Source organism: Macrotis lagotis, chromosome X (genome assembly GCF_037893015.1).
Source record: "Macrotis lagotis isolate mMagLag1 chromosome X, bilby.v1.9.chrom.fasta, whole genome shotgun sequence".
NCBI lineage: Eukaryota > Metazoa > Chordata > Mammalia > Peramelemorphia > Peramelidae > Macrotis > Macrotis lagotis.
This window is the reverse complement of record NC_133666.1, coordinates 518,162,970-518,190,681: the sequence shown is the minus strand read 5'-3', so window position 1 is coordinate 518,190,681 and position 27,712 is coordinate 518,162,970. Positions and strand designations below refer to the sequence as shown.

At 36.1% G+C, this 27,712-nt stretch overlaps 1 long non-coding RNA gene across 1 annotated transcript; it reads left to right on the top strand.

Annotated features, from left to right (window-relative positions):
- Window positions 1–352: 352 nt before the first annotated feature.
- Window positions 353–27,712, top strand: LOC141497367 (uncharacterized). The gene is made up of 2 exons (XR_012471314.1): window positions 353–439; window positions 27,431–27,712. It is a non-coding gene; the product is annotated as an uncharacterized LOC141497367 (long non-coding RNA).

Below are 27,712 nucleotides of genomic sequence, written 5' to 3'. Positions count from 1 at the left end.
AAAAAAAATCTCCCAGTTTTTAAAAAGGGAGAAAACTGGTTTCACAAAATACAAACGAAGAAAATTCATGTTAATCTCCTGTAAAATGAAACAATAAATAATAAAAGTTACCAATATTAGGAGAGGAACCTTGCTCATCTGGAATCCCCTCTACCAGTGAAAACTAAGGCCTAGTTCTTCAAATAGATGATAAACTAGAAGTACTAAAAGAATAAGCAAAAGAAAAACTTCTGCTACTTCAGCCAGCTTTCAAAAACATAACCTCTAGAGGGGAGTGGGTACAAGTAGCCTAGCTAAAGGGCATCAACTGCTCATATGCAGTCATGATCACATTGCTACCATGGCAACCTAGAACCATCAGTAGTAGAACTCACTCATGAGCTTCCCCTGATGGATAGATACATAACAAATCATTCCAATCTGGAAAAAAACAAAAACAGTGAGTATTTGAAGAAGGCAAGAAGAGTATATCATGAACTTGCTTTCAAGCTGTGATTAAAAATATTTTTTAAAAAAAAGAAGGGAAGAGAGGTATATAAAGCATTGAAATGTGGTATTTATTCAGTATGTCAAGAATTCCTTAATGTCTTTGTAGTTGGCCAGACTAATGTGGCCCAGAATATTATCACCTGGTAGTCAACTTTTTGGTGACTAACCTCTCTGTATATTACTAAGCTGGTCCTCAAATGGCAGACACAATTGATGTCAAGCAATCTTGAATCATTTGTATCTTGGCATAACATGATAGAATATATGCCCTCTTGGCATCAACTTATGCCACTCAGGCTCATCATCACACCATAATGAGGCAATGGAGTAGGGCTTTAGTGACAATAAATACTAATGAGAGCATAGAAATGAATGGCTCAAACCTCTAAGGAAGACTGAAGGCTAAAATAAGTCTAGGCTTCAGAAACATGCTAAAGAAAATAGGAAGGAATTTTTTTTTATTATATTCAGAGCAAGAAGGATAAGGAAAGGACACAGCTGCTATTTGGGGACATGTACTTTAATGTTAATAGAGGAGAGAGAGAGCAAAATTGAAGTTCTATTTTGCTTCTATTTTCTTTCTAGAGAAATGACCTGTGAGCATGAAAAATTAGAGAAAACATTGCTTTTTAAAATAAATTTTTATTCATATCATTGACTTTTACAATGGCAAAATTTTACCCAGTATCTCTCCTTTCTATCCCCAAAGAGCCATCTCTCAAAAAATTTGTTTAAGAAAAAAGGAAGGGGGGGTGGCTAGGTGGCATAGTGGATAAAGCACCGGCCCTGGAGTCAGGAGTACCTGGGTTCAAATCTGGTCTCAGACACTTAATAATTACCTAGCTGTGTGGCCTTGGACAAGCCACTTAACCCCGTTTGCCTTGCAAAAAAACCTTAAAAAAGGGAAAAAAAAGGAAGGGTGGGAAAAAAGCAAGCAAAAATAATTAATATGTAAAACTCAGCCTGAATATAGATGCAAAATATCACACTCCTAGATCTTCCATCTCTGCAAAGGATTGGGGGTAAGTGTCTTCTCCTATCACTTGTGTTTTGTAATTCTGCAGCATAGAATAAACATTGGTAAAGAAATGTGGCCCAAAGTAGATGATGTGATAAGAAAGCACCTTGTTACTTTTAATGCTTTAATTTATTTAATTTTGATGTTTTAATGCTTGCCATGCATATTCTCCAAACCAAGAAGTAATATATATCAAAATATTCAAAGAATTTACAGGTGAGATTACAAATAATCTTTGTGGAATCATGGTACATGGCAAAGGAGCCAAAAGACTGGATAGAGTAAAAAACCTGTCCCAATTTTCAAGAAGGAAGATAGTTGATCTTGAAAATACAAACAAGGACATGTCAATCCTTTGTAAAATTCTAGAATAAATGATTAAATATATGGCATATGAACACATAAAAAGAAAATTTTCACTAGGAGTGAGTGTAGGTTATTTTTTAAGTTCAGTTTATATTTGGTTGAACAACTGAATCCAAAATAACTTTGAGTAAGATTGCTGGTCACTCACTGTGGAAATCTATAATTGATTCTGCCATTTTTACATACAGGTCTTCAGTGAAGGATTACATGCTCCAAAACTAATAAGAATCAAATTCAAGTTCTGGTTCTATTGTTTATAATCATTTTATTGTGGGCAAGTCACTTCACCTGCCTAAACCTCAGTTTCCTTAACTACAATAGGAGTCATTTCTTTATCATAATTTTAATGTTACCCTGAGCTCCTAAAAGTTATCTCAAACTGAAACATCTTAGAAGTAGGGCAAACAAATGTTGGACAATGTGTCTTCTAGCTCAGCATACAAAGGCTTATCACCAGAAGGTTGACCTCTAGGTGATGAGGTTATTTTGGCTATGGCAACTTAGCACTGGCACAGAGCATAGAGAAGTCCACACATCCAGACCTGAGTCTACTATACATTGGGCATGTTATCTTTAATATCCTGGGCAGATCACTTAATCTTGCTGTGCCCCTGTCAAATCTGGATTATATCAATGAAATCACAGATCTGGTCTACAAAACAGCAATAGCAGCAACAGGAAAAAAACAACAATTTATGAACACTATCTATGAAGGTGTCAAAGGAGTACATTCTTTTTAATAATAGTCTGTTGATTGGTTTCCCTACTTCAATTCTTTTTTCACTCTAAACTACTCCCCAATTAGCTGTCAAACTGATCTTTCTGAAGCATAGTTCCTAGTATGCCTCCATTCTGACTCAATAAGCTCCAATATCTCTGTATTACCTTTACAATCAAAGTTTTAAAATTTTATTTATTAAGGCAATGGGGTTAAGTGACTTGTCAAAGGTCACATAGCTAGGCAATTATAAAGTGTCTGAGGTCAGATTTGAACTCAGGTCCTCCTGACTCCAGGGCCACTGCTCTATCCAGTGCCATGTAGCTGCCTCTACAATCAATTAAAAAAAAAAAACGCTGTTGTTTGCTTTTCAAAGCCCTTCATAACTTGACCAAGCCTTCCTACTTTTCTAGCATTCTTAGACTTTTTTCTCTTCCATGTACTCTGCAACCTATTGTCATTAGTCCCCTTGAAATTCCTTGTTCATATCCCTCCATCTCTCAATTCTAAGCATTTTCACATGCTGTCCCTCTTACCTGGAATGTTCTCCACCTCATGTCCTCCTCTTGGCTTCTTCCTTCTAGTACCATCTAAAGTCCCACTTTCTGCAAGAAGTCTTTCCCATTCCTTATTAATCCTAGTGTGATCCTTCAGAGATTAACCCCAATTTATCCTGAATGTATCTTGTTTGTACATAGTTGTTTACATATTGCCTCTCCATTAGACTGTGAACTCCTTGAGAGTAAGTCTAGTTTTTGCCTTTCTTTCTTTGATACCAGTGCTTATCAGGATACATGGAACACAGGAGACAATAAATATTAGTTGATCCGAGGTATCACCTCACACCTATCAGAGTGGTTAATATGATAGAAAAGAAAAATGATAAATGTTAGAGAGGATATGGGAAAACCGGGACACTAATGCACTTTTGATGGAATTGTGAACTGATGCAACCATTCTGGAGAGAAATTTGGAACTACTAAAACTGTATATACCCTATGATCCTGCAATTCCACTGCAAGGTCTATATCTCCAAGAGAAAGGATATATTTGTACAAAAATATTTATAGAGTTCTTCCTCTGGTGGCTTAGAATTGGAAATCGAAGGGATACTCATTATTTGGGAAATGGCTGAGCAAGATATGATACATGATTGTGATAAAATATTACCATGTTATAAGAAATGACAAACAAGATGATTTCAGAAAACCTGAACAGAATTACAGGAACTGATGCATAGTGAGGTGAGCAGAACCAGTCATTGTTACACAGTATCATTGTTCAATGAACAACCATGATACTCTGCTATTCTCAGCAATACAATGATCCAAGATAATCTCAAAGGACTCATGATGAAACATGCTATCTATCTCCATAGAAAGAACTGATATGGTCTGAATATAGATTGAAATATGCTATTTTTCACTTTCTTTTTTCTGTCATTTTTTGTTTGAGTCTTTTTTGTACAAAATGATTAATATGAAAATGTTTTACATGATTGCATATGTACAATTTATATTGAATTACTTCCAGTCTTACAAAGAGGTTTTAGGAGGGAGAGATAGAATTTTAAACTAAAAAATTTAAGTAAAAATATTTTTTAAAACTTGTTTTAACATGTAAAATATTATAAAGAAAAAATTAATTCCAAAAGTTTTTACATGACTTAACTGAGTTAAGAAATTAAATGCTACTTTAAAAAAGGTAGCTGATTAATTATCATCAAATAGTTTCCACATGAATGAGATCATTGACCTTAAAAAGTATTGATGAACATAAAGGGGATAGCAATAATGCTTTTACTACTAAACTTATGGATTTTAATGAGAACAGTATTTTAGAAATGCTATATAATTACGGACTAATATAATGAATAAATAGGTCTTGCTTATTCAATTTTCAAATGATTTAAAGCCAAGAAGGTTAGCTAATATGTTTGTAGGACAGCCTGAGAATTCAAAAAGGCTCTTGACAGACCAAAAAACTCTTAAGCTATAGTTCAAAAATTCAACTGCATAGGATAATAGGGGGGGCATGCTTAGCCATAGAAGCAAAAAAATGCTTAGAGGTTTTAAACTGACCACAGGTTCAGCATGAGCCAACAAAGGGACAAAATTGCCAAAATAGCTAATATAAACTTAGCATTTTTAGAAGCCAAGTATGTATTATTATACTCTGTACTATAATAATATATTTAATAAACTAAATCAAGCTAACCAGTTGGAAGAATTACTTGGAGGATCATACACTTAGGAGTAGAAGAGACCTTTAAATAGAAATAGGCATTCATATTAAGTGCTAGGCATGATGCTAAGCATTTTGTGATATTTGATCCTCACAATATCCTGTAAAATAGGTGCTATTATTATTCCTATTTTAAAGTAGAGGAAATTGAGACAAATAGAGATTAAGTGGCTTGTCCAGGGTCACACAACTAATAAATACTCAAGGCTCAATTTGAAACCAAATCTTCTTAACTCCAAGCCTCCCTAGAACAAGTTGCTAACTTTGCAAATGAAGAAACTCAGGCCTCAAAGGGTTAAGTGATGTGCCCAAAGTCATACAATTAATAAATGACAGAACCAAGGACCTCTGACACTAAGCCCAGAACCCTTCCCTCTGCCCCATATCTGTCTTCATGCTGTCTTCTGAATTATTCTTAAATTTAAGAGTTTGTTGATGTTCCATCATTTTTAGTGATGTCTAACTCTTCATGACCCCATTTGAGGTTTTCTTGACAGAGACAATAGAGTGGCTTATTTCCTTCTCCAGATCATTTTATAGATGGAAAAAACTGAGGCAAACAGGGTTAAGTAGCTTACCCAAAGTTGCACAGCTAAAAAGTGACTGAGATCAGATTTGAACTCACAAAGAAGAGTCTTCCTAACTCCAGGCCTGGAACTCTATCCACTTGATTGTATTGTACATAGGTTTTCAAACCCTGGTAAACTCCCATTAACTGAACTATCATAGTGAATTTAGACTCTTTATAACTTTTCCTTATAGTTAAGATTGTTTGTGACTTCCATAGACAAAAAATTTTGTAAAGGTGATGATTATAATATGTGATGTTGGTCCCTTCTGCTTCTCCAATATTTGCCATAGTTTGTAGTTTGTATGTATGTATGTGTGTGTATGTGTGTGTGTGTGTACATATAAAACTTAAATTTTCTTTCTCTTTCTTAATATCTGCCTTGGCACTCTGGACTAATAGTTAGTTGAATTGGAATGAATGTAGACTATTCCTAAGGATTCTGCTGTGCAGAAGAGAATAAGATGCCAAGAAGGTTGATGTGGTCACCTTGCTCATTTTTCATCCACTTGCAAAAGACAACTATGATGACATCTTTGAAATCAAATAGCATTTCCTTAGCATCTGCTATGATGCCAAAAGGATCAGTGTTAATGCTGTCTTTGCACCGGGCTCGTTATAAACTATACTTTCCGGTTTTGGGGAACAGCCTCAACAAAAATTATGGCTATATTTAAAGATAAAGAGGAGGGAGAGCTAGAACCAAATTATAGAGGGGTGAAAAAGGAAGGAAAAAAGGCAGAAAGAAATTTTTAAAAGAGAGCAAGATAGTGAGAGAAGAGAGATGAATTCAGAGAGGAAAAAAAGCCAAGAGAGAGAGGTTGAGGATGGGGGTGGGGATGGAGGTGCCCCCTGAAAAAGGGCTTACAACACGTGCGGCTTTATTTCATGGCCTGCCAAAATGCCCCTTGCTGTGTCTCTGAATGGAAAATAGGATAGAACAATGAACTGGAATTTACAACGCCTTTGAAAAAGCAACTGCTGACAGCATGTGCTCCAAATATGCCAAAGTATTACTTTCAGGATGGAGGAGGCCTTTTCTGGCCTATGTGGGCCCCATGACAGCCAGCAGAAAACAACAAGCCTGGCACTGCTTTGACCCTAGGGCCTTAGCCCCTCTTATTCCAATGCACTTTATAAGTTCTTTTGGAAGCACAAAACCTGTATTTATAACTTCTGTTTAAAGGAAGAACAAGGGACCATATACACACTTTACACACACACACACACACACACACACACACGATAGTGTAATTCAAACGAGGTAGATTTCCAAGGCCTCAAATCAAATGGTTCCCTTATTAAGAATTTCAGAAATAACAAAATCTGGAAGTCTAATCAACATTATTTCTGTGATCTTAAGATTTTAGGGAGATTATGTATAGTTTTCCCTAGAGATTAGTCCATTATTAACCCATATTTTCCTGCTGGTTATCTCAAAGCCAAAGATAATATTTTGACACCTGCTGAGTAATAGCTAGGGCAAGATTCTGATCTGTTGGTCCATGAAGCTCTCTATAGAAACAGCTCTGTATTTCTCACTGTGTTTCTATCTTTATTCCCATTGCCTCTTTAATAGGATTTAGAGCCAAGAATATTGGAACACCTAGCTAAACCTAATCTAGTTTTTAAAGTCAATTATCTAGTCAAGCTAAAAAAAATGAAGACTTAACAGTAGAGGAAGCTGAGGTCTATGAATTTATATATATACATATATATATATATATATATATATATATATATATATATATATATATATATATGTATGTATGTATGTAAAACCAGGAACCAGAAAAAAAAGATGCTTAAATTATTAAAGGCCCTCTACAAACCTAAATGTCAAATAAAGATGAAGTCACGTTCTTTTATTCTATACAGGAGCTACTGCTGGGATGATATGCAAATATCTGGATTTTTTTAGGGGGTAGTCAGGTGGGGTTGTAGATGGATTGTTAAATCTGGAATCAGGAAGTCGAGCTCAAATTTAGCTTCAGACTCTTATTAGTTGTATGATCTTGGGCAAATCACTTAACCCTGATTGCCTCACATCCAGGGTCATCTCCAGTCATACTGATCCTTATTTGGCCACTGGATCCAGAGGATTCCAGAGATGAATGTGAGATTGGTGACTTAGCACAATCCCCCCCCCCCCAACTCAAATCTAATTCACTTGCTTGTCATGGAAGTACCTCCCTGATGGCATAGTCTTCATCATCATCAATCATATGTCCCTAGGCAAATTAGTTAACATCTGCTTGCCTTAGTTTCCTTATCTGTGAAAATGAGGATAATAGTAGCATTGACTTCTCTGGGTCATTTGTGAGGATTAAATGAGATAATAATTATAAATGCTTAGCACAGAGTCTAACAAATATGGTTGTTCAATTGTTTCATTTGTGTCTGACTCTCTATGACTCCATTTGGTTTTTTAAATAAATTTACTATCTTTTACATTGATGTTTTTACTTTTCCAAATACATGTTATGAAAGTTTAACATTCATCCATATGCCTATGCATAGTCTTAAGTCACCTTCCCTTTCCACCCCTCTCCCCTCAGTCAGTTAATATTGTACTTACATATTTGTGTTAAGCATATTTACAGGTTAGTCATTTTCAGCATGAGGAATTAGGATTAAGGAAAAGAAATACATAAGAGATATTTTTTTAAAAAGTGAATGTAGGATTTGTTTTGTTTTTCTTCCTCTGGATGGGGATAGCATTGTCCATAAACAGTCTAATACAGTTGTCCTAGATCTTTGAACTGCTTAGAGGAGGTGCTCCCATCAAGGTTGATGATCTCACATTGTTGTTGTTAATGTGTACATTGTTTTCTTGGTTCTTCTCCCTTTGCCCAGCATCAGATCCCACAAATCATTCCTTGCTTCTCTAGAGTCTGACCATTCATGGTTTCTTATGGAACAATAATATTCCATAACATTCATATACCATAACTTGTTTAACCATTCCCCAAGTGAGGGGCATCCCCTCAATTTCCAATTCTTTGCCACTACAAAAAGGGCTGCCATGAATATTCTGGAACATGTAGGACTTTTCCCTTTTTATGATTTCTTCTGGATATAGGCCTAGAATTAGAATTGCTAGGTCAAAGGGAATGAACATTTTTATTGCTCTTTGGCCATAGCTCTACATTGCTCTCTAGAATGGTGGATCACTTCACAACCAGCAGTGCATTAATGTGCCAATCCTTCCACATCTTCTCCAGCATTGATTATTTTCCCTTTTTGTCATCTTAGCCAATCTGATAGGTGTGAGATGATACCTCAGAGTTGTCTTAATTTGTATTTCTCTAATCAATAATGATTTGTAACATTTTTTCATATGATTACATATAGCTTTAATCTCTTCATTTGAAAATTTTCTATTCATATCCTTTGACCATATACATGAATTGGGGAATATTTATTTTTTTCCCCATTATATGTAAAGATAATTTTCAACATTTATTTTTGTAACATTTTCTCCTCATTCTTCCCTCCCCTTACTCTAAGATAGCAAGTAATTTGAAATAGGTTATACATGCATAACTTTGTTACATATATTTCCATGTTAGTTATGCTGTGAAAGAAGGAACAGAACAAAAAGGGGAAAAAAATCACATGAAAAAAAATCAAAGAAAAAAAGTGAAAATAGTAAGTAAGCTTTGATCTACCTACAGATTCCATAGATCTTTGTCTAGCTGTGGATGGCATTTTCTATCATAGGTCTTTTAGAATTGTTTTTGATCACTGTTTTTTAGGTTTTTGCAAGGCAAATGGGGTTAAGTGGCTTGCCCAAGGCCACACAGCTAGGTAATTATTAAGTGTCTGAGGTCGGATTTGAACTCGGGTACTCCTGACTCCAGGGTTGGTGCTCTATCTACTGTGCAGCCTAGCCACCCAATCACTTTTTGGCTGAGAAAAGCTATCATAGTTGGTCATCACACAATGTTGATATTAAAGTGTATAATGTTCTCCTGATTTTGCTAATTTCACTTAGCATAAGCTCATGTAAATCTTTCATTTGGAGTTTTCTTAGCAAAGATGCTGGAATGGTTTGCCATTTCATTCTCTAGTTCATTTTACAGATGAGGAAATTAAAAATTAAGGTAAACAAGGTTAAGAGACTTGTTCAGGGTCATGCAAAGTAAATGTTAGAGGCTAGATTCGAACTCACTAAGAAGAGACTTCCTGACTCCATGCCCTGAATTCTATCCACTGTGCCACCTAATGTCAGCTATTATTATTATTATGATTATTAATCCTTGAGCAATTCTTCTTTAGAATTAGTTCAGGTTACACAGCCTTCACCAAATTCTAGACTTCCATAATTATTGAATCTCAATTTGAGATTAAGAACTAAACCTTTCTTGTCTTTCAGCTTGGTTTCTCTTACCTTTGTAGTTCAGAAAGCTGCTTCTCCTGAATTTTAATTATATTTCTTTTTTTTATACTGAAATTGGATGTTATAATTAGAGGTAGGTAGTTGACAAAATGCACAGAGAATCAAATCTACAGTCAACAAGACTTGAATTCAAATCCTACTTTAGGCACTAGCTATATGGCCTTTCTCAGACTCAATTTCCTTATCTGTAAAATGGGAATGATAAATAGTATCCACTGTTTGGACTTTTATGAAGATCAAATGAGATAAATTATATAAAGTGTTTTGCATACTTTAAAACGTTATATAAATGCTAGCTATGGGCAGCAGTGGATACAATTTCAGGCTTGGAGTCAAAAAGACTTCATGGTCCTTTGTAATCTTCCAAACTCAAAATACCACTGTGCAGTTTGGGTGCTCTTTAGATGAGAATGAACTTGGGTCTGCTACAGGAGCAGCCCCTTGGCCACCTACAAATATCTTCTTTATACCCGAGTCATAGGAGCTTCACATCTGTAGTACTTCTCCAGTGTCTTAGATTCTGTTCAAAAGGGAGAGGATATAAGTTAGCATACAGCCAGTCTATTTTCTCATTAGAATAGCGCAGTCCAAAACCTCAGTGTAGTAACACCTAATAAAACCAGATTTTGCTCCTCTGTATCTTTGCTGTTTTTTAACTGTTCCTCCAATTCTGAGGTGACGTGTTAGATCCTTAGTATAGAACTTCTCTTCTTGGGCTATATGAATGAGAGTGTGTAAAAACTCCAATGTCCCCCAATCATTGCCATTCAAGGCTCCTAAGGAGATACGACTCATGATTCCTTTCTCCCCATCAGGACTTTCTGACTCTTAGCTCGGTGTTGTTTCTCTCTGGGTAGACTTTGATTTTGCTCTGGTTCTGGGCATATGGGTAATGCTAATTTCCATGAATGTTAACTAAATTATCAAAGTAAGACATTCTTTTTGAGTAACTAGATCTCCACACTGAAAAGAAAGGAATTCAGCCTACAAATGCTTATTGCTAATAAATAGCATTAAGACAAATAAGCAAAATATTCCTTTGAAGAAAAAGAAGGCAATACTCCATTGCTTTCTAGTAATCTTCAAGAATCCCTGCTTAGGACTTTACTGCAGCTTCTCCCTTCTAATGAACCTATAATAGAGAGGCAATATTGGACAGGACAAAGGACACTGACAGAACTTGGAGTCAAAAGAGAGCTAGGTTTGAATCCTGCTTTCAACACTTAGCTAAATGTGCGAATGGACACAGTTGATTAATTGATCACAGTCTCAGTTTTCTTTTCCATAAAATGGGAACCACCTGTGAAGTATCTGCCTCAATGAATTGCTGTGAGCATCAAAGTTCCTCATAAAGTTTTAATTTTTTAAATTAATGCCAACTATTATTCTTATGATAGCATCAGCTGGATATTGTCTACATTTTGTTTTGTTTTATTTGTTTTTGCAAGGCAATGGGGTTAAGTGATTTGCCCAAGATCACACAGCTAGGAAATTATTAAGGGTCTGAGGTCGGATTTGAACTCAGGTCCTCCTGACTCCAGGATTGGTGCTCTATCCACTGCGCCACCTAGTTGCCCCTTGTCTACCATTTTGTAAAGGAAATGGGGTACTATGGAAGGAAGTAGCTTTGTCAAGATATCCTAAATGGGGTGACAGTTAAACACAACTAAAATTTATTTGACAATGAATTTGTTAGCAATGTGGTTGATTATTCTTCTATGTTTTAGACTTCTAAAGCTAACATTCTCAATGTTTTACTCAATGAATCTCTCCTTCAATAACATTAACCAAATAATTCTGAGCAAATTCTACAAGGGTAAACTAGTAAAAAATAAAATAAAATATAAAATAAAATAAATACCACCCCACAAACTGACAAGGAACCCTATTTAGGCTTCAGGTTTCTGAGGAGTTATTGTAATCAACAAGTGACAGGAAAATATGTATAAATTCTTAGCCCTGTCTCCTACTTCATTACATGATCCTTTCTGTTACTCATGCCTCACTGCTCACAGATTTGCTTTATGAGAGTCTGTGAAGTACATTGCCAGCTTAACCACTCCTATTATTGGAGTTTGAAAGAAGAAAGAGAACTGTAAGCTAATTTTGTCTTTTTTATTTATAAACTCTGTCCATTGCTCTTTCTTGTTGGTACTCTGAACCAACAAAAATAAGGAAAGAACATATTGATTCCCTGCCAGATACATTCATAGCTTTCCCCCTTCTTTAAGTTCAAATTACATTCTTCCATCCCTCCCCTCCAAAAAAAAATCTGCTTCAAGTATTTCCATGTTCAAGTTATCCAAATTTCAAATTATAGAAAACAATGAATCTATGTGAGTGATTTTTTTTCTCCCTTTCTGAAGTCATCTCACATGCATACTTCTTCCATCCTTCAAAAGCTCTGGGATTTCTTTGATGTGAACCCCCACTGCCAACCAATGCAGATTGCAATCATTCCATGCCTTAGTAGTTGATCTTGTTGAGTTACTGGTGGTCAACCTGTTGGTGAGGAGCCCATTTGAATTTAACCAAGGCAGTGCTTGAATGAAAGGTACACTGTCTTTCACTGGGCCTGAAGATCTTGGGAATCTGGGATCACCTTCATGTTAGGAGAAGGAGGCTTTTCACTGTTAAAGATATCGATTGAGTCTAGATCTTTAAAACATTAATATTAAAACACACTCTTGAATAGTACTTGAATGCAAATCATGAATTTCTTAAATTTGTAAGTTGATCAAAACTCAGTGGTATCAGATATGCAACATTCATTAAGATTTTCCCATGCTATTTCTGTTTCTGTTGTTAAATAGAAATTTATTGAATTTCATTTAGTCAATTTACAGTAAGTCCAAATTTCTTTTAAACTGGCTAAAATGTCTGCTTTGTAATTTGAGATATTCTCTATTTTGTTAATATTTTGTGTTTTAAATTTTGGATTTTTGCAAGTATTTTAGAGACATTCATAATTGCAATATTATGTTATTAAAGTTTATTGGTTTGTAAGTTATAAATATTATGAAAAGTCTTTATGTAATAGACCAATTAAAGTAAATATTTTGATCTTTAAAAAAAAGATGAGTCATAGGAGCATCTACTCACAGGCCAGTTGGAACAAATCTGACAAATTTTATCAGCTTACCTAATTACTTCCAGATTGGCCATTATATTAATTTTAGATTTTTCTCAGCCAAATAAACTTTGTAACAATTAGAATTGTCTAAGCAGGCTGCCTTGAGAGCTGGTATTTCCCTTCCTGTACTATGGCTTATTGAATATATTATAAGGGGAATTCCTTTTATGTGGAAATTGAATTAGATACTGAGGTCCTCCCCCCAGAATATTTTCTGATTATATGGTGTTTCATGATACTATATTTCTCATAATAAAAATACCTATAATAGATTACATTTATATGGCACCTTCAGTATTTTTCTTTAGTTATTAAATTTATTTTAAACTCAAATACAAAATAAATGAAAAAAAGACCACAGAACATGAGAGGATTCAATCTATATAATACATTTCCATTTTAAGACAATCGATATAATACATATTACACATTGTGTTCACAGCTGTCCATATTTGCTTCCTTGTAGGTTTTTCTTTTGTCCTCCACTTGGAACCCTAAATCTTACATAATCCATATATATATATATGTATATATTAGCTTATTTGATTTTTACATAGTTATGTGAGATGGGCAGGACAAGTATCCTCAAAGATGACGAAACTGAGACTGAGATGTTACATCTTGATCATGATTATACAGTTAGGAAATGTTAGAGATGAGATTCCTGCTCAGGTTTTTCCCTGACTAAAAATCAACCTGCTTTCTACTGTGTTGGGCGTTAGTGTTCCAATGTCCCTAGCATCCTGCCTTGTACTTAATAGAAGCTCCACAAATAATTAGAGGTTTGATTGTAGGTGAAAAGATTGACTGACTGGTTGCAGGTGAGCTGGGGGCATAGTGAAATTGCAGCATGGGGAGAAGGTGGGCATACCTAGGGGAGGCTTAGATGTGGGAAGGAACAGAAAATGAAATTATTGAGCAAGTATGTATTTCTGTGGAACTGTAAACCTTTTCAGCCCATGTATATAACTCCATTGGTTTGCATACCTATAATATATTGGGTACATAAGAAAAATATAAGCACTATAGTGATACTATGTTAGAGTGTAGTACCAAGCTGCTTGATTACTTAATAAATGCTATTTGATGATTATAATAATACAGACTGCCATTATAAATTAAGTGGTAGAATCCACAGCTGTTTGGAAATAGAAAAGTGTGAAATTCACACTTTGTAAAATTCCAGCACATTCTTTCCTACTCTAGGCACTAGGGTCTCTAACAAAGGAATGAGGCCTGAGTTCAAACAAACAAATGACTACAGTTTAGACTAGAAGAGTAAGTGTGACCCTAATGAATAAATTTGCTAAGAGCCTTTTCTTGCTTAGATATGGGCCCTAGTTGTGCTTTACTTCTAACTTCAGTTCATTTTTCAGCAGGGAGTCTTGATAAATGCAATTTGCATACCCTATGTCCATTTTCCCACCTGCTTAAAATCATTTTGAATTTTAAAAAGACAGCTAATCTATCCCTAAATTCTGTGAAGGACTACATTTGAAACTTGCCAGATGGATAATAATATACCCATTTGGGAAGAATCAGATTCCATAGTTTTCCTCAGTAATCTAAGTCATTGTTTAATAATAATTTTCAAATACCTCTTGATCCAACTAGCATTTAACCAGTACTTAAACATTTGCAAAATTAGGAAATATTATACAGATCAGATATTATTATAAGATGAATCTTTATTGAAAAGATACTACCAAATCTTACCCTTACATGTTCACATATTACCAAGTTATAATGGTAATTTTTCAATTTCTCCAATTCTAAAATGAAAGGTTTTATATTAGGATCATGGAAAAGTCATCCTAGATTTGAGGCATTCTGCAGCAATACCCATTCCAAATTATAGCTTATAGACTTCAAAGATTCCCCCTTGCATACATAGGATACACCTTCCCATATTAGGTTATCTTTTTGTCAGAAAGGAAAGGATCTCATATGTAAAAAGAAAACACAAATGGGAGGCATATACATTAGGGGTATATGTGGCCAAAGTAATGTCTGTGGTATCTCAGGGCTAACAATGTCTTCTGGTGATGTTATTCTGATGCTCTCTGCTTTTCTCTACTGGCTTTGACAGCTCTGATAAATGTCTCCACTGGTCACTGAATAGCTCTTTGGTTCTGAAGCTCTGTGAACTTCAGCTATTTAGCATTTTCTAGATCATCTACTACTGTCTGCTACCATATATTGGGAATGTGGTGACAAGAAAGCCTCTTCCTGTCAGGGAACTCCTACGTTTTTCAGTACATAGCTGAGGGCTATAAATCATCATAGCCATCCAAGCAGACAACAAAAGACAACAAAATTTCCCAGATTAAGATTAGCTACATTCTTTTGACCACGTTTCTTCTGATGTGAATTAAAGTTTCTTGAACCCAGACAAACTACCTGACCTGAGGTTAGAAAATTCCTTTTAACTCCTTCTAAATTTCTGATTATGAGACTTTATCCCTTAAATGCAAATCAGAGGGGCAGCTAGGTGGTGCAGTGGATAGAGCACTGGCCCTGGAGTCAGGGGTACCTGAGTTCAAATCCAGCCTCAGACACTTAATAATTACCTAGCTGTTTGGCCTAGAGCAAGCCACTTGACCCCATTGCCTTGCAAAAAAAAAAAAAATTCAGATCAGAGATCCTGTCTCTCTTTACCCCCTTCCTCCCCCTTTAAAAAAAAAGTCTTACAAAACTCCATAGTAGCTATATGAGTTTGGGTTTGAAAATCTACTCCTCCTCCTAAGATTTTCACTGATAAGCATGAAATTGAAACTCAAAAGTAGGGCCATGTTCTCTGACCTGTCCATATTTTAACTTTTATCAGGTATATCTGCCAACCAAAAATATCTTTAATGGTTTTCTTCCATATAGAAACATCTGTCTAGCCTGCAACCCTGCTCATTGCTATCTTTGACAGATCTTCTCAATCCCACTTTTTTTACATTTAAATTTAATGCTTATAATACTATATTTATTGTACCCACTGTAATTCATTAATTTCCCTGGTCTCAAGAACCTTCAAAATCTCACTATTACTGTAAACCCCACCTAAGATTAAAGTAATATATTCCCTGATTACAACCTAGTCTGAATATATTTTCCAATATTCACATCATCACTATTGGCATTCATGCTCAGATAAGAAACATCATGGTCACTGTCACTAAAATTGTTTGTATGGATGCCCTTATAAAAGGGCATATCACGTGTCTACTCACATTAGTGTTTTATGTAATAAACAAACTTCTAAAGGTCCTTTCTATTTAACCTGACTTGTAAAAAAATCCAGCACAGTGTCATAATAAGATGTTTAATAAATACATTTTCTCATCATAAAGGGAAGATTTGGCTTTTTTCAGGTTTTTTTTCTTTTTAAAGGCAGTTACACTATGCAAGAATCACAAATACATGCAATGTGGCAAAATTGATGTTAAGTATGAATGCTAGTAATTTTGCATTTCCTGATTTTGTATATTTAACCTCAAGATTACATTAATTTGGACGTGAATGGGAACGCAGATTTTTTTTTAAAATGCCACATTACTTTAATATTGCTATACTTCATAACCTAAGATTTAACTCTTGGTTGGTTGTTCTTCATTTCTGAAGAGGACCAAAATGACATTACTATGTTAGAGGCAAATTTCAGTGTATATGACTTGTGCAAGCTCAGAATGCTCTACTATAGGTTGGACACAAATAGTCCGTGTGGTCATTTGGGATGGGTTCTCTAAACGTATACATCTCACATTTCTTTTGAACTATTTCAATTATCCTTTTCTCATTGAACACAGCAACCTCTGTGATGAGAGCATACCATGATGGGCCATTGTATCTCCCATGTTGCATAATCAATTAAAAAGTTCTAAAGAGAGATCTTGAGATATCCTTGTATCACTTTTTCTGGACCCCCTCCTCCAGTGCAACTACCCATCTCCTCCTCCCCTCACCCCTCAGCTCTTGTTTTGTTTAAGTTCTCCATAAAAATCTGTTTGGCTAGTATATGTTTGGCATTTGAACAATATGGCCAGCCCATTGGAGTTGTGTTCTCTGTAGCAGAGTTTCAATGCTTGGCAGTTTAGCTTGAGCAAAGACCTCAATGTCTGGTATCTTAATCTGCCAGGTGATCTTCAAAATCTTCCCAACACAGTTTGGTTTCTGGTTTTGGTGCTGGCAGACTGTCCAGGTTTCGTAGGCAGAGGTCAGCACAATAACTCTGTAGACCTTTAGTCTAATTCTTCTCTCCCACACTTTCCTTCTGAGCCTCTCAAACATTGAGTTAGTTCTGGCAATGGGTGTCAACTTCATTATCAGTGTGTACATCCCTGGAAAGTATACTGCTAAGATAAATGAACTTATCCACAGTATTCAGACCTTTTTCATTTACTGTAACCTGTAACCAATGGTTTCACATAAGGATGGTTGTGGGGCTGGCTGTGGTTTGACTCCTCTAACCTATGGCTTAGCACTCTAAGCTCCATACTTGCATGGGTCAGATTCAATCACAGAAGTGGAACTGTCTTCCAAAATTGTCTCATTTCTCCCCAGTTCAGAGATGCCCCAGATAACCTCAAAATATATAGACAGAGACTCAAATTGATTAGAAATCCTCCCAAATCAATTTCCTTTACTTATTAATAATACTATTAAACAGGGACAATTAAATGAAGATTAAGTACAGCATTGCAAAGAGTTGTCAATAATTGAATAAAATTATCCCAAATTCATTTTGGAACACAAAATTGGCCCTGTCTATATACATCGCTTCTAAATGATTTTCTTTGTTAACAATCATACCCTCTTCCTTTTATTTCCTGAGAGGAGAGTTCTGGGTTCAGATAGTTCTGTTGTTTGCAATCGTTGGCTTAGAATAGTCACTTGAGGGGGCGGCTAGATGGCACAGTGGATAGAGCATCGGCCCTGGAGTCAGGAGTACCTGAGTTCAAATCCAGCCTTAGACACAAAATAATTACCTAGCTGTGTGGCCTTGGACAAGCCACTTAACCCCATTGCCTTGCAAAAAAACCTAAAAACTAAAAAAAAAAAAAATAGTCACTTGAATTCCCTAAACTTTAGCTCTGTATTCTGTAAAATAAGGGCCTTTATCTCCTTTATCCTCACTTTCTTCATTTGTAAAATGGAGATAAAAATCTATCCTACAGGGCTGTTGAAGAGATCAAACAAGATAATATACTGTAGTTAAAATCTACATAAATGATAATTATTGGTTTATGTCTATGCATCCTTCTAACTCTGACAATTCCATAAATATAAGAGTCCAGATTCCAGCCTGACCACAAACTCCTCTAAATGCAGATTCAGGCGATAACCAAAGAAAAAGAAGGGCAGAGTTTATTGGCTAACTCATGAGGCCCCCTGCCTGGTTCTCATTAGGGAACCTTCTGGGTAATGGGCTCATGGACCAGTACTTATTTTCAAGGATGATAGTACATGTGAAATTGAGGTGTATTTTTTTTCTGACCCTTCCCTATCACATAAAATAATGGGCAAAGTTTAAGGAAAATCCCAATCAAATGGCTGGATAATCCTTGAGGGGGAAAATATTTCTGTTTTGCATAAGCTTTTGTTCTCTGCTTAATTAATCCCTAAAACTTTCAGGCCTTAATGAGAATAATTAGACTTGACAGTTACTGAGCTTAATGCATGGCTACGAACAACAAAAACTGTGTTCAGTCAGTAAGCTTCCCAGAGCTCACTGAAAGACAGCTCTAATGTTATTTACGGCAGTCCCTGTTAGGGGCCGGAAGCAAGGTTTGGACTTTAAATGTGTATGAAGTTCCCCAAGGACAGCCCTTCTGTGGAGTAGGTTCTATAGTCCCCCTTTGTGATTTTCACTCCATAACAAACCATGGTCTAGACAGGACCTGGCTAGAAATCCCCTTATTACCACCCCCGCCAGACTGCATTTATCATCACCTTGAATGTAATGCTAGCATAAAAGCTCTAGGCCTCTCCCTTTCAGCTAATGAATCGAGTCAAGTAAAAGTGTCTGTCAGCTTCTGGAAATGCCTCATTTTCCAGAAAAGTACTAGTTTGTCAAACGAGTGATAATGTTAAAATCTTAAAGGTGAATCAGACAAGCTAGCAAAGGTAGAGGAAGAAGATTCTCTGAGATTAGTATGGCCAGGGATAAGCAGCACTGTGAGGTTTCTTTGATTTGTTCTCATGGCTAACAGGAGCCTTCTTCTATGTTTGGATTTACATCTCATTTCTAAACAGCGTTAATTCTCCCTCCCTGTCAGAAGGGAAGTCAGAAGAGGTTTCCCTGAAATTTTCTCCTTACCTCATGTTGGTACTTATCACTTTGGTGGTATCTCTTGGTGACTTCAGTGATAACACTGCAGTTTTCCCAGGGGAAAGATAATTCTTGGCATTTTCAACCTAATCAGAGGATACTTGTTGGGGGGGGAGGTAGAGTGGTGGGTGTTTTCAGTCCGTAATTTATAGCAGTTATTACCATTGGGGTGAAAGTTAGGCTTCATTCACACGAGTCATTATACCACTTTAGGAAGAAATCCTTTTCAAGATGTTATAGTAGGGATGGGTGGGTAGGTGGAAAGAGGCACATAAGAACAATGGCTACTGTGCATTTAGGGGATTGGGGAATGGATCTACACCTGTTATTTTATTACTATAGGGAACTCCTGAGGGAGGAAACTCGATCTACCAAGGCAGGTTCTCACCTTTCTAACTCAGGATCTTAGGTTGTTGACTAGAATCGAGGTGTCAATCCAAATTCCAATGGGCAGGAAGGAGCCTACAACATCCCAGTGCTATGTACCAGATTAACATAGAATTGGAAAATATTTAACAAAATGAAAATACAATAGAACATAGATAATGTTAATAATTGGTTTTCTAAGTCGATAGAGGGCCGACAGGGATCCTTATATATGGTTCAGTGATCCTGTTTTTACTTGAGTTTGACATCACTGCATCACAATATTGAGAAATTAAGTGATTTTCCTAAGGTTACACAGTCTATATGCATCAAAGGAGAGACTTGAACTCATGTCTTCCAGCCTCCAAGGCCAGTTCTCTACTACCCCATGCTACATCTCTTAAATCGTAACTTACTATTTCTAAAATAATATCAGCAGACTTACATGTTCCTGAATATAGAGCACTGTGTTAGGAAACCAATAAGTTGTTGCCATTTTAAAAAATAGAAATAAAAAAACAATGTGAGGGCAAGAGTCCTGACCTCAGTAATAGCAACAGGGCAGAGAGCTTTGTTTTTAATTTTCAATCAAGCCTTAAAACAGACTTCAAAGGGCATTTAAACTGACAGTTTTATTTTCTCCTTGAGTAAGAGGAAAGATGAATAAGCGTAAAGCCAGATCATTCTCAAAATAATTGCAGCCCTGACATATCTAAATTAGTTTGTAAAAGAAAATACAGTGGCAATTGATCTTATTAATTAGAGATGTACCAGGATCGTAATACTCACTTATCCACAGACTGCCTGCAGCTACCAAAAAATAAAATAAAATAAAATAAAATAACCTACTTTTCTCTTGGGGAACACAAGTCTTTCCCTCCCCAAGACAGAAAGAGGCTTTGAGGCAACTCTCTAGGTCTCCCCTTTTCATCTCCCAACAGTGGAGAATAAACCTCAACATACCATTTTGTCATCAGGTTTTTTTTCCTGCTAGGAAAGCCCGAAGTTGACACTGGATTACATTGCTGACTAGCATGCCTAGTGGCTTGTCACAATTGATTGAACATGTAATCTGACAAACAAAAAAAAATGTGGTACAAGAAAATGGTTGTCCTAAAAAAAAGTCTAACCATCATTTACCTGTGAAAGAAAGCAGTGGTAGCCAATAGTAGATAGGGATTGACCGTCAATTGCTCATTTTTTGACAGTCTGATTTCTACCCAAGACTGGATAGTTCAAGTTATAGATTACTATAGGGAAAAAAAAGAAGCCTGATGATAAACTTTCACAGAGCCAGCAGGGGCAAGTGAGGAAGGAAGGACTTCTAAAGGGAACTCAGTTCTAAATAAATGCAGGGGAGTCTCTGGGTCTACTGAATTTGAAGCCAGTCTTCACAGGGATAAAATGTTACTCATGAAGTGACTATAATTCATAGGGAGAGAAAGTAGGAATAATGGGAACAGGGGAGGAATAGGAAAAGAAGGGACAGACCCAAAAGTGACAGATCCAAAGAATCACAGAAAAAATAGAATCATAGAGGGAGGGAAGAGAAGGAAAAGAAATGAGGATGAGGAGATACAGAATAAAGAGGAGGTAGTTTTTATTTGTTTTGGTAAGTTTTTTTTTTTTAAACTTGATGTGTGTGTGTGTGTGGGGGGTCATGGTGGGTAGGGAAAATGTTTTGAAACAAATTTTACCTTCTGCCTGTGTTGAGGAAGGAATGGAGAAAACAAATGAGGGGCGGCTAGGTGGCATAGTGGATAAAGCACCAGCCTTGGAGTCAGGAGTACCTGGGTTCAAATCTGATCTGACACTTAATAATTGCCTAGCTGTGTGGCCTTGGGCAAGCCACTTAACCCCATTTGCCTTGCAAAAAATAAAGAAAACAAATGAGAAAGGCTTTTTGTTAATAGATCTGACTTTAACCTGCCAGATGAGGAGATGGAAGGGAGAAAATGAGAAAGAATATAGGTTTAAAAGACTTTGCCCACCTTTAGAGAGACCCTCTTTACACCACCAGCATTGATTTTAGGGAACCTAGGGATTGTTGAGTAGCAAAATGTACACAAATGTTAGTCTTTTTTATTGTATCTCACAGGGTGGGGGGCTTATAAAGGCTAGAAATCTAATACTAGAGGGGGTCCTAGCTATACTAAAGGTGCTTGAAGTTCAGGATTGGGGATAAGAAAATTATTTTTACTTTTATCTTCTGTCCTAAAGTTAAATAGAACAAATATGGCCAATTTAAGGGTTTGTTTGGTTTATTTGTTTTTTTTTTGGGGGGGGGGAGTGGAGAATTACTGGGCTAGGTACTATAGTCTAGAAGACCCAGTTCAAATTCAGCCTCAAACACTAAAAAAGGTATGTGACCCCTGGCAGATCACTCAATCACTGTCTGCCTTTGTTTCTTTTATCTGTAAAATGGGAATAATAATGCTGCCTACCTTCTAGGGTTGGGAGAATCAATTAAGATCATATTTATGAAGCAAAGTACTATATACTAGCTTTTACTAATATTAATTTGCACAGCACATCCACTAATAGGCTTATACAATCTAACCACCCACCAGCTCCTCCCTTTGTGTAATTGAGTGCTATCAGGTATTATGCTAGCAGGCTTGGATCAATTAGTGATTGTAGTTGAAAAAAAAATAATACAGTCTGAACACATATGGACTTCTGATCATGTTGCCTACTATTAAAAACACTTGTATGTCTTGGTCCCCTGGGAAGGCTCTTTAGTGGGAAGAGATGTGAAGAACAAATGTGCTCCTGTCTCACCCAGCATAGGTTATGACCATTCATCCCCTTATCCCAAAGAAACAGCACATGTTTAGCTCAGGTATGAGGCCAGAAGTTCTCCCAGGAGAAAAGGCAGATTCAGAAAGGCCTGCGTACATGCCCAAGGAATGCCATTTCAAAACTCAGGACCAGTGCAGGGCTCATATTCTGTTTTCAATAGTCTACATGTATCAGTCAGGAAAAGCAAAAGAATGCTCCCAACAGATCAAAGCCCAGAGTCTCTTAAAATGGAAATGAACATTTAAAAGAGGCTTTTCTCAAGGGAGACTTATGCAGTAAATCAGAGCTTTTGAGAGGCAACTGGGGCCTGTGCTGATTTTTGAATAACTCATCGTTTAATAAATGTTCTTTTTTTGGCCCTTTGGGGAAAATGTGCGATTCCATGTGAAACCAATGAACCTAAATAATCAAACTTTTTTGTTGTTTAAAACAAAATCACATTTTCTCCAGTTTTTTGAAGAGAACAAGAATAATCAGGAAAGCTTTTATTTACAGGATTTTGTAGAAATGCAAGGTCATGTTCACAAGACAGAAATAAATTCTTGAGGGCAACCACTGTGACTTGTTCAGTTTTCTATCAGTCAGGCCCCCAAAGTTCTGAGGTTCTCAGGTCAGACAATTCAGAGGCCTTTCCCAAGTAACACTTTTCAAGTTCTTTGACAAAAAATATTTCTTTATATTTTACATAATGCTTCAGAGTTTTCAAAATGCTTTCAAATGTATTATCACATTTGATTCAAATCAAAGAGCCTACTGTGGACAAAATATCATTTTAGGTACTCAAGAGTTTAGATAAGACAAGAATATTGCCTTCATGGAGTTTATATTCCAGTGGAACATAGAACAATACAATTGAAACTAGGAGACTAGTTAGATTAGAGGACTTTAGTGATCCTCTGCTCTATTCTCTTCAATTTCTAAATGGATCAGGAAATCAATAATCAGAGAGTTGAAGTGACTTTCTCCAAGCATGTTATTGATAGACCCAAGCTGGAACTTGTCTCTTCATTTCCATTGCAGATCTTTTCCTATTTGTTGAGGAAATTTTCTTGACTGAGAGGAATGAGTCTTCTTGGGAGAGGTGCCTATGGAGGAGGGAAGGGGTATTTGATGGCAATGGGTCAAAGATTGAAGACCAAACTGAAAGCAAAGAAATGTATTAATATGCTAAGGAAGACTGTTCTCAATAAATGGCAGTCTCAGCTTCCTAGGACACAGATATGATTTCAAGTCAGCAGCATTCTATGGCAATTTAATGTAAATAAGAAAATCATTTGAGGAGGGGTAGGAGTAGAGAAAGATCAATCAAGGCAGGAAAAAAAATAATTTTTGGAACCACAAAAGCAGGATTTATTTTAAGAAACCATTTCCCTTTAAATACAGGCAACAAATGGAAGTGACCAAATAAATGTTTTTTATAATTTTGAAAATTCTTTTAGGCAAATATGCAGGGTTGTCTTTTCAGGGATAGAAAAAATTGTTTTTTAAATTAAATTAAATTTATTTTTTCCATTTGCATACAAAGTAAGTTTTCAACATTCTTTTGCAAGTTTTTTCCCTACAATCCTCCTTTCCCTCCCCTAGCCTCAGGGCAGTGAACAATGTGATAAAGGTTGTACATCCATCACAAGTTGTTTTAATTCTTTTTTTAAAACATATTTCCATATTAGTCATGTTGTGAAAGAGGAATTAGAACTAAAGTGGAAAAAAACATGACAAAGAAAGAAAAGCACTAAAGAAAAATTTAAAAAGTGAGCATAGTATGCTTGACAGCAAATAATTGTTCTAATAGAATATAAACAACATGAACTTTATGGTGTCTTTTCATAGTTATATTTTTTCAACTTTTCAAGTCAAAGGGGACATCAAAGAGGTTTTTATGTGTCTGAAACTATAGCTAGCACTAATGATCAACAGAGTTTAGCTCTCATCCAATCAGAAGGCTGCCAGCCTTTTCTTCAGTCATCTTCCAAATGATGCATCTTTTCCAAATAAAAAGTTTCTTAAGTATAGCAGCTGAGTCCTCCTTGGTAAGTGGCTATGCCTACTAACATTTTCTCACTTGGTATCCTGTTGCCTTCTTGGCTGCTTCTTATCTAATGAACTCTTTCAATATTCCTAATAGCAAAAACCAGAACCTTCTGGTGGTCCTTGTGGCATCTTTGCCTTATAAGGTAAAATTCAAGAAATCCAACTTTTGGTCAGTTTTGAAAAACCAACAATCCTTATTTAATCTTCCCTTTGTCTCCAAGTAGTAATCTGAATGATCACTTTGTGATGTTTAATTATGCAAACTTGGGGGAAAAAACCAAAACCTAGCTCTTAGCATATCACAGGCACTTAATGTTTTTTGATTAAGAAAGAGTAAAAGCCAGTCACATTCACATAAGATGATGAACCATAATGTCCTGAAGTTTCAATTCTTTGTTTGTCTCAAACAGATCTTCTCAGTTCTCTAACCATTCCCTCTGTGTTGCCTCATATTTTAATTAAAAACAACAACAACAACAACAACAACAAACACAAACAAAAACTGCATTTTGGGCAACTAGGTGGTTCAGTGGATAGAGCACCAACCCTGGAGTCAGGAATCCCTGAATTCAAATCCAACCTCAGACACTTAATAATCACCTAGTTGTATGGCCTTGGGCAAGCCACTTAACCCCATTGCCTTGCAAAAAACCTAAAAACAAAAAACAAAACTAAATATAAACTTGTATTTCTTCCCATATAGATTTGATACTTTTAAAATTGTGTTCTGTCCCTTTTGGACACTAAACTGCTTCTCCAGGAAAAAGGGAAGTTTCTTATATCAATCATTAAGTTGTTTTAATTCTTTTTTCTTTGTGCAGAAATTAATTTATTCCCTAAAAGTTCATTTTATGATCCATTCTACAAGCAAATTGCTCACATAAAAAAAGGCAGTGGCTTACTTACACTTTTAAAGTCTTATAGTCTTTATCCAAAAACTCTCCTCTTGTCAGTATTCTACCCTTTCACCATTATTGTCCTCCATTTTAGCAGGCACCGTGGGTCATTCTTAACCTCTGATTTATATGTGGGTTCCATAGATCAAACTCCACACAAAGAGTCTCTTCAAGGTGGCTGTAGGAATGTCCTTTCCTTGGACCACTCAAATACATCTCTATTTCCTGTTCTTGATTAGTATGCAGTAAATCTGTAGCCATTTACCTTTTCTCTCCCAAGAACCTGGTAATGTGCCCCATAATGACATTAACACACTCTCTTGAAGTCTTTTGGAGTTTAGAGAGGAATTTTGTTCTCTTTCCATTTTTTTTAAAGATCTTTTTGTCTTCTTCCAAAGCAACTGACTTGGGTTATGTAAATTATCCTTAGAGTCTCCAAAAAAGAACGAGATAGAGGCAGAGCCTGGTTGCTTCTCTAATCAGCCAAAGAGAATGAGTAAAATCCTTGCTACATGTATATGCAATTATTGATTGCCAATCCAATAAGCTTTCTATGTTGTGTCCTAGGATTAGTCATGTTCAGTTTAACAAGCTAGATCAAATCAATTTAACAACCATTTATGAAGTACCTACTATTTGCCAGAAATACAAAGAAGGGCAAAGGATAGTCGCTTAAGCAGCACACAGTTTAATAGGAAGGAAAGCTAACATTCATATACCTATGTAAGGTCTGCAAAGCACTTTTCAAAGTATGATCTCATTTTATTTTCACAACAATCCTGGAAGGTTGGTGCTACTATTACCTCCACTTTACAGATGAAGAAACAGAGGTTAAGAACTTGTAGAGGACTACATAGCTAGTGAGTAACTGAGTCTGATTCTGACTGTGTCCACTGGGCCACCTATGTGTTCTTACAAATTATAACAGGAATTGTAACTACTATCTGCAAGGTGCTGGAGGTGAAAAGACAAAAGTGAAGCCAAGCCTATACCTACACTCAAGGAACTCACATTCTGCTTGAGGTAGAAAAATTTTATAAAGAGGAAAGTTAATACAAATAATTTGAAGTGAGAACACTAACAATTAGGGACTTCAGGAAACTCTTCCCCTAAGAGATGGTCCTACATTAATCTTTCAAGGTTGTACAGGTGGGAGATGAAATGCTAAATTTATAAATAGTATTTTGGCTAGAGTACAAAGCACAGGGAGGGGAATATATCCTCAGCAATACGCCCCCTTTGAGGGTCTATTGAGACTCCAGGCAAGTCATTTAAACTTCTGTTGGCTTCAGTTTCCTTATCTGTAAAATGGGCATAGTAACAGCATCTACCTTGCGAGGTTACTGTGAGGATCTGAATTGTTAGTATATTTTCATCATCTAATTTAGATAAGTTTCAATAATTTGTTGTTGTTCAGTTATTTCTGTGACTGATTCTTTGTGATCCCTTGGGGTTTACTTGGCAAAGAAACTGGCATAGTTGGCCATTTCCTTCTCCAGTTCATTTTGCAGATGAGAAAACTGAGGCAAACAAGGTTAAGAGATTTGTCTAGGGTCACCCAAATAGTAAGCTTCTGAGGCTGGATTTGAGCTCAGTTCTTTCTGACTCAAGGTCTAACATTCCATCTACCCTGTTACTTAGCTGCCCAAGGTTCAAGTATTCCTCTTTTTTTTTCTTTTGTAGATTGTCTTCTGGCTTTTGTTAATCAGATTTACCATACTGGTTCCAACAACTGCTAAAGCTTCACATCCTACCTCCCCTTGAAATATAAATATACAAGCAATATAATAATAATATTAAATATATAAATAATATTGATATTTATTATATTATAATTATATATAAAATAATAAATAATACAATATTTCATATTTACATGGAGTTATCTCATTTCCCCTTATAAGTTCCTTGATGAGTATTTTATTTCTTTTGTACTCAGATACTAGCATAGTATCTGGCACATATTAGGTATTTAATCAATGCTTGCTGATTATTTGATCAATTCATTCCATGTCTTTGGAAGTCTTCCTCCAACTGAATCCTGTTGTCTTTTCTTTTCCCCTGCTAACCTGTATTAGATTTGGAGTCCGAATGAATATAAAGTCTAAAGAATGACTCGAAGACCACATGGAGTAGAGTATTTTCTTTGAGTGTGGGCCAGCAAGCCCTTCAAGAATATGACCTCACATAATTTTTCTGCCGGGTGTGGAATCTTGCCATATAAAGATGATTCATGAGAAGAAATTGTCAAGTTTCTGCCTGGGACCAAGTGGAAAAACTCAAGTCTTAAAAATTCCAGACATTTACACAGCAAAGCTGAAATTCATATAGAACCAAATTTATATCCTTATGGTTTAGAA